Here is a 15,396-nt window from a genome sequence, read left to right on the forward strand (position 1 = left end):
CCCATCATGAAATACCTTGGGGTGTCTTCTTTCCAAAATGGGGTCACTTGTGGGGTAGTTATACTGCCCTGGCATTTTAGGGGTTTGAAATCAAAATCTGTAAAAAATGGCCTGTGAAATCCGAAAGGTGCTCTTTGGAATGTGGGCCCCTTTGCCCACCTAGGCCGCAAAAAAGTGTCACACATGTGGTATCGCCATACTCAGGAGAAGTTGGGGAATGTGTTTTGGGGTGTCATTTTACATATACCCATGCTGGGTGAGCGAAATATCTCGGCAAAAGACAACTTTTCCAATTTTTTTATACAAAGTTGGCATTTGACCAAGATATTTATCTCACCCAGCATGGGTATATGTAAAATGACACCCCAAAACACATTCCCCAACTTCTCCTGAGTACGGCGATACAACATGTGTGACACTTTTTTGCAGCCTAGGTGGGCAAAGGTTCCCACATTCCAAAGAGCACCTTTCGGATTTCACAGGCCATTTTTTACAGATTTTAATTTCAAAGTACTTTACATGCATTTGGGCCCCTGAAATGCCATGGCAGTATAACTACCCCACAAGTGACCCCATTTTGGAAAGAAGACACCCCCAAGGTATTTCGTGATGGGCATAGTGAGTTCATGGAAGTTTTTTTTTTTTGTCACAAGTTAATGGAATATGAGACTTTGTAAGAAAAAAAAAAATCATAATTTTCCGCTAACTTGTGACAAAAAAAAAAAAATTCTAGGAACTCGCCATGCCTCTCACAAAATACCTTTGGGTGTCTTATTTCCAAAATGGGGTCACTTGTGGGGTAGTTATACTGCCCTGGCATTTCAGGGGCCCACTTGCATGAGAAGTAGTTTGAAATCAAAATCTGTAAAAAATGCCCTGTGAAATCCGAAAGGTGCTCTTTGGAATGTGGGCCCCTTTGCCCACATAGGCTGCAAAAAAGTGTCACACATGTGGTATTGCCGTACTCAGGAGAAGTTGGGGAATGTGTTTTGAGGTGTCCTTTTACATATACCCATGCTGGGTGAGAGAAATATCTTGGCAAAAGACAACTTTTCCCATTTTTTTATACAAAGTTGGCATTTGACCAAGATATTTATCTCACCCAGCATGGGTATATGTAAAATGACACCCCAAAACACATTCCCCAACTTCTCCTGAGTACGGCGATACTACATGGGTGACACTTTTTTGCAGCCTAGATGCGCAAAGGTGCCCAAATTCCTTTTAGGAGGGCATTTTTAGACATTTGGATCCCAGACTTCTTCTCACGCTTTAGGGCCCCTAAATAGTCAGGGCAGTATAAATACACCATATGTGACCCCATTTCGCAAAGAAGACACCCCAAGGTATCCAATGAGGGGCATGCCGAGTTCATGCCGAGTTTTTTTTTTCTCACAAAGTCTCCCTTTCTGCTAACTTCAGACAAAAATTTCAATCTTTCATGGACTCAATATGCCCCTCAGCGAATACCTTGGGGTGTCTTCATTCCAAAATGGTGTTATTTGTGGGGTGTTTGTACTGCCCTGGCATTTGAGGGTCTCCGCAATCATTACATGTATGGCCAGCATTAGGAGTTTCTGCTATTCTCCTTATATTGAGCATACAGGTAATGAGATTTTTTTTTTCCTTTCAGCCTCTGAGCAGAAAGAAAAAATGAACGGCACAGAATTCTTCATTCGCATCAATCAATGTGGATGAAAAAATCTCTGCCCAAAAAAAAAAGGAGGGGAAAGGCGTCTGCCAGGACATAGGAGCTCCGCCCAACATCCATACCCACTTAGCTCGTATGCCCTGGCAAACCCAATTTCTCCATTCACATCAATCTATGTGGATGAATAAATCATTGCCGGGATTTTTTATTTTATTTTTATATATATACAAAGTGTTTGCCAAAGCATATGAACACCGCCCCCTCCTCAGCTCATATGCCTCGGCAAACGTATCTTTTACTGCAGAGGAGAAATCTCGTCTTGCAGCGCCGCATACACCGACTTTTGTGTAATCTGACAGCAGCGCAATGCTTCTGTCAGAATGCACATCAGTCCTGCAGCTAGTCGATCGGTTGGTCCACCTGGAAGGTAAAAAAAACAAAACAAAAAAGAAAAAACCAGGCCGCAACGCAATAATTTTATTAACTTTATAATAACTTTTGAACAGAACATATAAACTTTAACTTTTTGAACTGAACTGATTTTTATTTATTTTTTTACCCTTATAGGACAAACCTCTCCTTCCCCATGGGACAATGTGCAAAGCGCAAATTGCCCAAAGATGTGGCGAAGTACATTATGCACTCTGTCCCAGGTGAAAGGAGAGGTTTGCAGCAGCTGTGTGTGAATGGGCCCTAATAGCCCTGTGTGCCTGTCCTGTGAGCTGTGATCCCTATGCTACTAGTGTACCTGTCTGTGGTACTTCCGGAAACACTCTCCAAAGCATAGGGCAGGGGGGTCAGGGAAGTCAGGACAGAAATAGCATGTGTCACGCCTTATTCAAATCCTGCTACAGACACAACATCTTTTTCGGGGTGACGGTTGGGTTGAGGTACCGGCAACGACACTGGGGAAATGTCGCTCGTGTAGATGGCTAACTACACTGGTGGATGGGGCCACGGAACCTCCTGGATACAGGAGGTTCTCGATGATCTCTTTCTGAAATTTGAGGAAGGATCCTGTTCTCCCAGTCTTACTGTAGAGAACAAAACTATTATATGCAGCCAATTGAATTAAATATACCAGTACTTCTTATACCAGCGTCTGGTGCGTCGGAAAACTAAATACGGAGACAACATCTGGTCATTGAAGTCCACCCCTCCCATGGGCAAATTATAGTCGTGGACACAGAGGGGCTTTTCAATTACACTGGTTGCTCGCTCAATTTGGATTGTCGTTCCTGCGTGAATATAGGAGAGCATGTAAACGTCACGCTTGTCTCTCCATTTCACCGCAAGCAGTTCTTCGTTACACAAGGCAGCCCTCTTCCCCTTGCAAGACGAGTGGTAACGAGCTGTTGGGGGAAGCCCGCGCGACTAGTTCGTGCGGTGCCACAGCAGCCAATCTGTTCTAGGAACAAATGCCTGAAGAGGGCCACACTTGTGTAGAAATTGTCCACATAAAGATGGTACCCCTTGCCAAATAAGGGTGACACCAAGTCCCAGACTGTCTTCCCACTGCTCCCCAGGTAGTCAGGGCAACCGACCGGCTCCAGGGTCTGATCTTTACCCTCATAGATCCGAAATGTGTGGGTATAGCCTGTGGCCCTTTCACAGAGCTTATACAATTTGACCCCATACCGGGCACGCTTGCTTGGGATGTATTGTTTGAAGCCAAGGCGCCCGGTAAAATGTATTAGGGACTCGTCTACGCAGATGTTTTGCTCAGGTGTATACAAATCTGCAAATTTCTGGTTGAAGTGGTCTATGAGGGGCCGAATTTTGTGGAGCCAGTCAAAAGCTGGGTGGCCTCTGGGACGAGAGGTGCTATTGTCACTAAAGTGCAGGAAACGCAGGATGGCCTCAAATCGTGCCCTGGACATGGGTTCGTGGACCAATATGACCACAATTCATGCTTTTTGGTTAGACCCATGTTGAGGAGAAGGCCCAGAAAATGTTTTAATTCGGAAACTTGGACTGGTTTCCACCGGAAAGGCTGGCCATAATAGCTTCCCGGGTTGGCGGTTATAAATTGTGTGGCATACCGGTTTGTTTCTGCCACGACTATGTCCAAGAGCTCCGCAGTCAAGAACAGCTCAAAAAATCCCAGGGCCGAACCGATCTGAGCTGTCTCAACCCGAACTCCAGACTGGGCGGTGAAAGGGGGAACTAATGGTGCGGCTGAAGTTGGGGACTGACAATCAGGATTTGCCAGCACCTCAGGGATTCTAGGGGGTCTACGGGCCTGTCTGTGCGGTGGCTGCAACGGGGTAACTATTGCACGTGCCACCATACCAGCTTCAACTGCCTTTCTGGTGCTCGCCACTTCACCATGCTGTACGGCAGTGCTGGTACTAGGTCCAGGGAGGGCTGCGCTGCTGGTGTATGCCTCACCACGTAATCCGACAGCGCCAGCCCCACTCTGCTGCCCTTGAAGCGGATCCTGCGCAACCTGTGGTCTAGCAACACGGGGCCAGATACGCCTGGTGGTATCAGGGACCTCAGCCTCCTCGTCCGAACTTTGAGTCAGACAGCCACTGCTTTCTACAGGTTCATATTCTGACCCACTAGATTCATAAGATGAGGGTTCCCATTCCTCATCCGACTGGGTCAGAAGCCTGTAGGCCTCTTCAGAAGAATACCCCCTGTTTGACATTTGGACTACTAAATTTAGGGGTATTCCCTGAGACTACCCAAGAAAAAAAGCAAGCCTGTCTTACAAATGGGAGGCTAGCGAAGTACCGGAGGCCGCTGCGATTGATAAAAAATATCAAAACTGATTTTTTTTATCGCCGCAGCGCTTGTAAAGTGATTGTGCAGTGATAAAAAAATATATAATTTTTGTCACTGCAGCGGGGCGGGCGTGGGTGAACGCACGTGTGGGCGACCGATCAGGCCTGATCGGGCAAACACTGCGTTTTGGGTGGAGGGCGAGCTAAGGTGACACTAATACTATTATAGATCTGACTATGATAAGTTTTGATCACTTACAGATACTATAAAAGTACAAATGCTGATTAGCGATACGCTAATCAGCGAATCAGTGACTGCGGTGCGGTGAGCTGGGCGCTAAACAATCGCTAAACTACCTAACCAAAGGGCCTAAACTATCCTAAAACCTATCAGTCAATACCAGTGAAAAAAAAAAGTGACAGTTTACACTGATCACTTTTTTCCTTTCACTAGGTGATTGACAGGGGCAAGAAGGGGTGATCAAGGGGTTAATTGGGGTGCAGGGGTGTGATTTGGGGCTAAGGTGTAGTGTTTGGTCCTACTCACTGTGATGCCTGCTCCTCTGCTGAGACCAACCGACAAAAAGGACCAGCAGAGGAGCAGGGAAGCCATTTAACACATTATATTTACAAATATAATGTGTTAACTGGCTTTTGATTCGTTTTTAAAAAAATCATCAGCTTGCCAGCCACGATCATTGGCTGGCAAGCTGATGACGTGACCCCCCTCGAACTTTTGCCGGCCCGCGATGCGCATGCGCGGGCCGGCTAATTGCGTCATCTCGCGTCTCGCGAGATGACGCATATATGCGTGACTCTGCCTGGGACTGCCGCCTCCGGACCGCGATCCTGCGTTAGGCGGTCCGGAGGCGGTTAAGCTGTATTCAGTATCTCAGGACCAGAAAGTGGAAATCCTGATTGGCCGGTTTCAGGGAGCCGCGCTCCGGGAGGTCAAGTCCTGGCCTCGGCCAGAGCGAAAAACAGCTGAGCAGATCCTAGACCGACTCAATACCACCTTTAAAACTTGAACCGTCTCCGAGCTTAAGATGCGCTCCGTTGGTAAGCGACAGCAGCCAAAGGAGACTTTGAGAGACTTTGCCCTGTCCCTGCAAGAAGCTCTGTGGGCAGTTATCCACATAGTTCTCAGTGAAGCTGAGGGACAAGATTAGACCCTCAGAGACCAGTTTATTGAAGGTGTCCTCGACGAACCTCTCAAACGTCAGCTTAAGATGCTGTCAGCTCAGCACCCAGATACCCCTTTCTGGGATTTTCAGGAACTCGCTATTGGCATCCTAGGTTAAGGTCACCAGTCTGAACCTCCTGAAGACAAGAAGACATGGTCCGTCCTATGACCTGCTGCCCATGGCCAGATAGCTGAGCATGAGGCTCAGGCGCTTGTCCCAGATGCTGTCACAGCTCTGACTTCTCAAGTCTCCCTCCTAGCTGAGAATATGGAGAGGATGAGGAAGCAGCTAGAGCAACTGAAACAGCAGCCCAAGTCTGAGAAATGAACTACTACACCAAGAGACCGTTCTACACCCGGTCCACGAGAAGATCGACGTCGGACGACTGGTAGGTTGTCAGACCCTGGGTTTTAAGAGACCAGAAAGTGTGTATGTTGCCATTGACAGAACCGTGGACACACCAAAATGAACTGCTAGTAGTTAAAGGGGTATCCCCTGAGGCCGAGGACCTCCCCTCGGGAAGAAGAATACTAGGTATCAAAGATCCCGCCTTTATGCCTAGGTATGTGGGCGCCCGCCCCGTGGTTGAAGTTAGCATCAATGGAGTAATGTTTTCTGCTTTGGTAGATACAGGATCTCAAGTGACGATCCGCCAGTCACATTCAAAAGATGCCGGAACAGAGCACAGCAACCCCTGGAATCCTGGCTCCACATCATAGCCACCAATGACCAGCAAACACCCTCTGGACTATGGTCAAACTAGCTTAATACAGCACACTATTCCAACCGGCACTCATTCTCCAATCAAAGAGAGATATAGGCCAGTGCCTCCAGCAGGTGAAGAAGAGGGTTCACGATATGAAGACAGCTAATGTCATCCAGGATAGTCACAGCCCCTGGGCTGCCCCTCTGGTCCTGGTAAAAAAGAAGGATAGAACCATCTATTTCTGTGTGGATTACCACAAGATTAACAACTTAACGCACAAGGATTTGTACCCCCTGCCACGAATTAAGGAGTCTAACAGCCCTGGGATCTGCTGCTTATTTCTTAACCCTGGATCTAACCAGTGGCTATTGACAAGTCCCCATGGCACCAGAATATAAAGAGAAAACAGTTTTCACTACCCCAATGGGTTTGTTCGAGTTCAACTACATGCCATTCGAGCTGTGCAATGCCCCTGGAACATTTCACTCATGGAGAGATGTCTTGGACACAAAACCTTTCACACCGTATTACTGTACTTGGATGATGTGATCATCTACTTAAAGATCTATGAAGAGCATTTATAGCACTGTATGCACTTTAATTGGATTTAGTGGTCTGTATTGTGCCAGGATGGTGTTTTTCCTGTCCCCTACCCTCCTTTTTTAATGGTACTATACACTACGTGCAGAATTATTAGGCAAATGAGTATTTTGACCACATCATCCTCTTTATGCATGTTGTCTTACTCCAAGCTGTATAGGCTCGAAAGCCTACTACCAATTAAGCATATTAGGTGATGTGCATCTCTGTAATGAGAAGGGGTGTGGTCTAATGACATCAACACCCTATATCAGGTGTGCATAATTATTAGGCAACTTCCTTTCCTTTGGCAAAATGGGTCAAAAGAAGGACTTGACAGGCTCAGAAAAGTCAAAAATAGTGAGATATCTTGCAAAGCTTCTGAAGCGTGATCATCGAACAATCAAGCGTTTCATTCAAAATAGTCAACAGGGTCGCAAGAAGCGTGTGGAAAAACCAAGGCGCAAAATAACTGCCCATGAACTGAGAAAAGTCAAGCGTGCAGCTGCCAAGATGCCACTTGCCACCAGTTTGGCCATATTTCAGAGCTGCAACATCACTGGAGTGCCCAAAAGCACAAGGTGTGCAATACTCAGAGACATGGCCAAGGTAAGAAAGGCTGAAAGACGACCACCACTGAACAAGACGCACAAGCTGAAACGTCAAGACTGGGCCAAGAAATATCTCAAGACTGATTTTTCTAAGGTTTTATGGACTGATGAAATGAGAGTGAGTCTTGATGGGCCAGATGGCTGGATTGGTAAAGGGCAGAGAGCTCCAGTCCAACTCAGACGCCAGCAAGGTGGAGGTGGAGTACTGGTTTGGGCTGGTATCATCAAAGATGAGCTTGTGGGGCCTTTTTTGGTTGAGGATGGAGTCAAGCTCAACTCCCAGTCCTACTGCCAGTTTCTGGAAGACACCTTCTTCAAGCAGTGGTACAGGAAGAAGTCTGCAAGGTAAGAAAAACATGATTTTCATGCAGGACAATGTTCCATCACACGCGTCCAAGTACTCCACAACGTGGCTGGCAAGAAAGGGTATAAAAGAAGAAAATCTAATGACATGGCCTCCTTGTTCACCTGATCTGAACCCCATTGAGAACCTGTGGTCCATCATCAAATGTGAGATTTACAAGGAGGGAAAACAGTACACCTCTCTGAACAGTGTCTGGGAGGCTGTGGTTGCTGCTGCACGCAATGTTGATGGTGAACAGATCAAAACACTGACAGAATCCATGGATGGCAGGCTTTTGAGTGTCCTTGCAAAGAAAGTGGCTATATTGGTCACTGATTTGTTTTTGTTTTGTTTTTGAATGTCAGAAATGTATATTTGTGAATGTTGAGATGTTATACTGGTTTCACTGGTAAAAATAAATAATTGAAATGGGTATATATTTGTTTTTTGTTAAGTTGCCTAATAATTATGCACAGTAATAGTCACCTGCACACACAGATATCCCCCTAAAATAGCTAAAACTAAAAACAAACTAAAAACTACTTCCAAAAATATTCAGCTTTGATATTAATGAGTTTTTTGGGTTCATTGAGAACATGGTTGTTGTTCAATAATAAAATTAATCCTCAAAAATACAACTTGCCTAATAATTCTGCACTCCCTGTATACATTATTTATTATAAAACAATAAAGTATTTTGGCATAAATTGGATGTTCACAAGCTTCAGTTTTTCTAGTTTTTTGCGCCCTACTCATACAGGCAGAGAACTAGTGGTAGCTGTTGCTATATCTGTTAGTAATAGAAAAATAGTCTCATGCAGCACTCTAACCTTCCCTGGGTACCTTTGGAGCACCTCCTAAGCACAAGCCAAAGGCGGCTTGCCTTTTAGTAACGGGGAATGTAACACCCCCGGTGTTGCATTACCACTCCTATGCCCTGCTGGTACGGTGTCATTCTATGTATTTCGTCCAGGTCCTCCACATTGTGCATTTCCTATGTTTGAAATGGTTAATGTTTATGTAATGTACCTGGTTCACCAGAGGTGGCAGCAAACTTGGCAGTGCTACTGTTAGAAGAGAGTGGAACCTGCTTTCCATTCTGACCCTCTCTAAAGAAGGGAGCAGGATATCCAGGTAGGAGCACCGTGACATGTGCACAGCCACATCTACAGGGACATTATAGGCTACCCTTACACCACTCTGGCATTCCTACACCTGGGTGCCACTAACACCATCTACTTAAGAGGACTCTGTCCCTTGTTGCTTCAATGCAACTGGCGTCACTACAAATTTACATAAAAACAACCCCAGGCACATGTCGAATGTGGCACACCCATCCGCAAAGACCAAGAATAGAGATAATTCTGATCCCAGGTATTTAACCATTCAAAATCCATGAGCAATAGCGATCATGGTACCTGAGGGAGCTCCTCTGTCCACTGATCGCAGCACTAATGGTAAAATCATGTGGCTATGATTAATTGTTATGACCTCCTGGAGCTTGTGAAGGATCCCCAACCTTCTATAGTAAGATGCCTGTTAATCTGTGCCTGCAGCATGGCTTGACATGAAGCCAGTAATCCTATAGACTGCAATGGTATTTTATTGCTGTCTATGACACAAGGGTTCTGGAGATCATATATTTAAAGGGACTTTGTTATCAGAAAATGACCTATTGTTGAAATTATGTTTAACATATTTTTAAAGAACTTTTGGTGATGTTATTTTTAATTTTCCATGTCAACATCTATATTTAAACTAAAAACACAATATATCCTGCAGTTTTCACACTGGGCCTAATAATAGGTGACACTTCTTGTTCTGTACAGATAACTTTACTGCAGTTACTTCTTATCTGTATACAGAGATGATATCATTACAGACAGAATTAGAATGACAGATAAGACAGGATCCTCGATTCACAATGGGTGGTTGTCAAATCTTGTCTAATTTTCTTCGTAGAATTACCTCTCCACAGGTCACAGATCATGCCTAGAAGACTCTCCTATAGAAGTCAATGAGGTCCCCTCCAGACCATTGTGTCTATGGACCATGAGACTGCTAACAAGACATATTCCTAATGCATTCTAAATGCTGTTAAAAACAGGTCACAAAAACACAAAAGTAAGGCTACTTTCACACTTGTGGCAGAGTGATCCGGCAAGCAGTTCCGTCGCCGGATCACTCTGATCCGGCAAAACATATGCCAACTGATGGCATTTGTAAGACTGATGAGGATCCTGATCAGTCTGAAAAATGTCTGATTAGTCAGAAAAATGTATTGAAATGCCGGATCCGTCTTTCTGGTGTCATCTGGAAAAATTGATACGGCATTTATTTTTTTCACCTTTTTTCTGATTCGGCACTAACACATTACTATGGAAAAAAATGCCGGATCCGGCATTCAGGCAAGTCTTCAGTTTTTTTGGCCAGAGATAAAACCGTAGCATGCTGCGGTTTTATCTTTTGCCTGATCAGTCAAAGAGACTGAACTGAAGACATCTTGAGGCATCCTGAACGGATTACTCTCCATTCAGAATGCATGGGGATAAAACTGATCAGTTATTTTGCAGTATAGAGCCCCTAGGGCGGAACTCTATGCCAGAAAAGAAAAACGCAAGTGTGAAAGTACCCTAAGTACATGCACAAATCGGATGCCGGGTTAAATATCCATCAATCTGATATTGTCTTGACAAAACCCCATAAAAGTGCACTCTCTATAGCCTGAGCGGCCCCAGCACAGCAGGGGTCCTAGCACCCTAAACCTGGTCAGAAACTTCAGAGAAGAATGACAGATTCTTATCACATAGCTGGTTGGTACAAGAAGTAAGATGACCTGAAAGTCAGATCCAATCCATAGATTTCATTTTCCCCCCATATTTTCCTGATATTTCATGGGTTAGGAAAATACACAATGAACAATCTCTTCCGAAATGGTTGATGAAAAGATATTTTTTTTTAATAAAACATGTACAAAACAAATGCGCTTCAGATCACAAGATACAGGTCATGTGAATTAAAAAAAGACATTGTGTAGACAATTCAATCATAGTTAAAAAATAAACCATGAGTGCCAACAACAACAAATCCCTCCCCCCTCCCCCCTAGACAGAAAACATAACAGTCTTTAACCAATATAACCCATACATAAATAGCAGCAGACTAGAATAGCATACATTTCATTGTCAAACACGGGCGGTGACGCCCCCCAGGGGCAGCGGCACCGGCAGTATTCCAACAATAGCCTCCACTCACCTAACATATTGAGCAATGTTATCCCATAATGCGTACCATCAGAGGCGTACATAGGAATCACTGGGCCCCATAGCAAAAATCTGAATTGGGCCCCTTAACCCCGCCCACTACCCACCATGGCCCCTCCCACTTCCTGACTTTGCTCCTCCCATGCCACACCCCCATTAAATACATTTATACATGACCTACAGAAACTGTTAGGGGTTTCCTGGGGGTGACCTGTCACATGGGATATCTGCTGCAGCCTGCAGGTCTCCTTATTTGGGGTGCCATGTTAGGCTACCTTCACACTTGCGTTCGGGTCTCCGCTTGTGAGTTCCGTTTGAAGGCTCTCACAAGCGGCACCGAACGGATCCGTCCAGCCCTAATGCATTCTGAGTGGATGCGGATCCGCTCAGAATGCATCAGTATGGCTCCGTCTGTCCTCCGCTCAGCAGGCGGACACTTGAACGCTGCTTGCAGCGTTCGGGTGTCCGCCTGGCCGTGCGGAGGCAAACGGATCCGTCCAGAGTTACAATGGACGTCAATGGGGGCGGATCAGTTTGAAGTTGACACAGTAAGGCTCAATTTTCAAACGGATCCGTCCCCCATTGACTTTCAATGTAAAGTCAAAACGGATCCGTTTGCACTATCATGAACAAAAAAAAAAAATGTTAGTTTTTTTTGTTCATGTTAATGCAAACGGATCCGTTCTGAACGCAAGTGTGAAAGTTGCCTTAAAGGGAATCTGTCACTAGCAATTTACCCCCAATTTTTTTTTCATGAATCCATGTTTAACAGAGAACCTGTTTTCCATCTGTCTTGTTCTTTTGATTGTGAGTCTTGTCATTTCTTCAAAAAATCGATTCTTATGATATGTAAATGAAGCTGTAAGGAGCCCAGAGGGGCGTTATTCTTTCTCCACGGTGCCCAGGAACGCCCCTCTGAAGTGCCGTGCCCGGCTAAATTTGAAAACTAATAACGCCTCCAAGTTCATCTAAATCGCCTCCCAAATCCGATCCTCCTCTCGCCGGCATCCCAAATCCCACGCAGGCGCAGTGCCGTCAGTCATCTTATCATAGCGCAGGCAATCGCCGGCACTGCGCCTGCGCGGGATTTGGGATGCCAGCGAGAGGAGGATCGGATTTGGGAGGCGATTTAGATGAACTTGGAGGCGTTATTAGTTTTCAAATTTAGCCGGGCACGGCACTTCAGAGGGGCGTTCCTGGGCACCGTGGAGAAAGAATAACGCCCCTCTGGGCTCCTTACAGCGTCATTTACATATCATAACAATCGATTTTTTGAAGAAATGACAAGACTCACAATCAAAAGAACAAGACAGATGGAAAAAAGGTACTCATGGATCCATGTTTAATAAAGTACCTTTTTTCCATCTGTGTTCTTCTTTTCCATGTCAGTCTTGTCCTTTCTTCTAAAAATCGATTCTTAGGATATGCAAATGCAGGAACGGTGCCCCTCTGAAGTGCCGTGCCCGCCTAAATATGAAAACTCTAACATCTCCATGTTTAGCTGAATCGCCTCCCAGAGGCGCGGCTAAGTCCTCAACACCCGCCCCCCTCCTCAGCGCTGCGCTCTGCAAACACCCGATCCTCCTCTCGTCGGCGTCCCAAATCCCGCGCAGGCGCAGTGCCGGCGATTGCCTGCGCCTGCGCTCTGATAATACGGCTGAGGGCAACAGCTTCAACATCGTCACTGGGCTCGGCGCATGCCCAGTGACGATGTTGAAGCTGTTGCCCTCAGCCGTATTATCAGAGCGCAGGCGCAGGCAATCGCCGGCACTGCGCCTGCGCGGGATTTGGGACGCCGACGAGAGGAAGATCGGGTATTTGCAGTCAGAGCGCGGCGCTGAGGAGGGGGGCGGGTGTCTAGGGCCTTAGCCGCGCCTCTGGGAGGCGATTCAGCTAAACATGGGGGGGGCCCTGGGGAGAAAAGCAGCCGCATAGCCGGCTGCAGGTCATGAGTGGGCGGGGCCTTATCTGCGCTACGGGCCCCCCAGTGCCGCGGGCCCCATAGCAGTGGCGTGGTCTGCCTCTATGGGCGGTACGCCACTGCGTACCATGCCTCTATTAAGAGCCAGCCAAGGACTACTTTCTCCGGATCTCTCTATCCAGAGACCCCAAATACTCTCAAATTTTGAAAGGCTATTTTGTTTGAAATATACCCCCCTTTCCAATCAAATCACTACATTCAGCCTAGCAATAAACTCTACTATAACTGGAGGAAGCGGCCGAATCCACTTCGCTGCCAATGTTTTACGTGCCTGGTATAGCATTCTATTAATACATATAATAATAGGTGGCTGTAAGCAGACACATTTTAGGATCGGGTAGAAGTTTGTATTATTTATTAGTTGTACAACGTCATGCCAGTATACTTTCAGGTTATCACAGCTCCACAACATGTGAAGTATTTATAGAAATGCATGGAGGGGAGGCCAAACTCAGAACACAGCTGCTGAAACTGCTTTAGAAGTCCATGGGAGTATAACTGCCCAATATTCCAAAATCCATTCCTTCTCCATTGGGAGAACCCCGTTAATTGGGATAATTGAGGTAAAAGAGGATTATTCCAGATGGGAGAGATATTAAACAGTCCTGAGATACCCAAGCTCTCTCTAGCCTTAGACCACACCCTCCTCACAAGCCCCAGAATTGGAGCAGATTTAAACCTAGGGTCTACATCCCCCTCCTGGACTGCTAGCGGCGAATAAAAACCAGACGCCCATGCAACTAGTCTACCTCCTCTCCCCACTCTCCCCGCCGTATTCCATCCCTTAAAGTGTTGCATCTGAGCTGAAAGAAAGTATAATAAGGGGTTAAGCAGCGCCAAACCACCCGCATCCTTGGCTCTCTGTAGAGTTTCATATTTTATTCTACTTCTCTTGTACTTCTGCAACAGGAACATAAATATTTGCTGTGTTTTGTAAAAATGATGCATAGGGATCCATACTGGAGAATTATGGAGCACATATAAGAGTTACGGCATCAGCACCATTTTAATTAGGTTACCCTCACCCACTAGTGATATGGGCATTTTATGCCACAAGGCAGCCTTAATTTACTGCCCAAAGTTTAAAACTATCTGGTATGTATCTATGGGGATTGATGGAGATATCAACCCACAGATACTTAAATGAGGATACTACCCTAAGTTTAGTATGATCAAGACAAATATTTTCCAGGACCGGGGCCAATGGGAGTATCACAGACTTATTCTAGTTGATAAGCAGTCCAGACTGCCAAATTCAGAGATAAGTGAGATAATAGGGTCTATGGAAGATATCATCTGCATATAACGATACACGCTCTTCCAAGTCCACCTTTTAAGGCCCAGGATAATCGGTGTAACTCTAAGGAGGCAAGCAAATGGTTCTATCGCTATAGCAAATAAGAGAGGCGACAGGGGGCAGCCCTGCCTTGTCCCCCTTTCTAGTGCCAGCACTGAAATGGTTGAGGTTATTCTAATACACCTTCCAGGAATTCCTCAAGCAAATCAGAGATTCCCGCTTCGAGATATAAAGGTTCTCGGCACATGGTATTGTCTTCCAGTCATATTTGGTATCAGATGATTCGTAAAGTTCTACTGATTATAAATATTAATTATATATCTTAATTTGACCTACGGGTACTGAGAAACTGGCAAAGCAAGGATGCTGCCAGATTTTCTCTATCTGGAGCAAGAACTGCCCCCTGTTGCAATTACACAAGGCTTGAATTGTACGTGTCATAGCCACTCCCAGCTACAGAGTGGGTAAAAAACTGCGGCCCACTCAGGTCGGGGTCCTTCATCTACCATCTAAAGTCGAATAACATCCCGACCGCCCGCTGGACACGGGCACCCTGCCATCTTGGATTATTTCTTGCAAAGACTTTATCTTTTACTGGACTCTACCACGGTAATTCTGAACTTACAGACATTCTACTCCCTTTCACCTCCTACTTATTTCTATCCAACCAATCTGATTGACTGGCAGGTATATTTACCTGTCAGTTTTAAAGTACATTTCTGTGTGTAGTTTTTATAGTAAAACTAACGATTTAATCGTTCCAGTTTTGCCCTTGTTACCTGATTATTTGGTCTATGCTAAGAACTCTGTCCTCAGAATATACATGCTATAAATGGTTGATTTGTTAGCTAGGTTGCAAATAACCGTTTCTTCCCTTTAGGAATAGATAGCTAGGGTCTCTTTGCTCCTATTCAATATGAAGAGCGGTGGCAGCAAATTTAGTTGGTTTCCTGCACAAAATCAATAATTTTATTTTACCGGTTGTATATACAATCGCGATTGTATCATGTATGGGCACACCAACCAATCTTAAACATTTACTGTGCTCACAG

This window comes from Bufo gargarizans, chromosome 2 (assembly GCF_014858855.1).
Source record: "Bufo gargarizans isolate SCDJY-AF-19 chromosome 2, ASM1485885v1, whole genome shotgun sequence".
Lineage (NCBI taxonomy): Eukaryota > Metazoa > Chordata > Amphibia > Anura > Bufonidae > Bufo > Bufo gargarizans.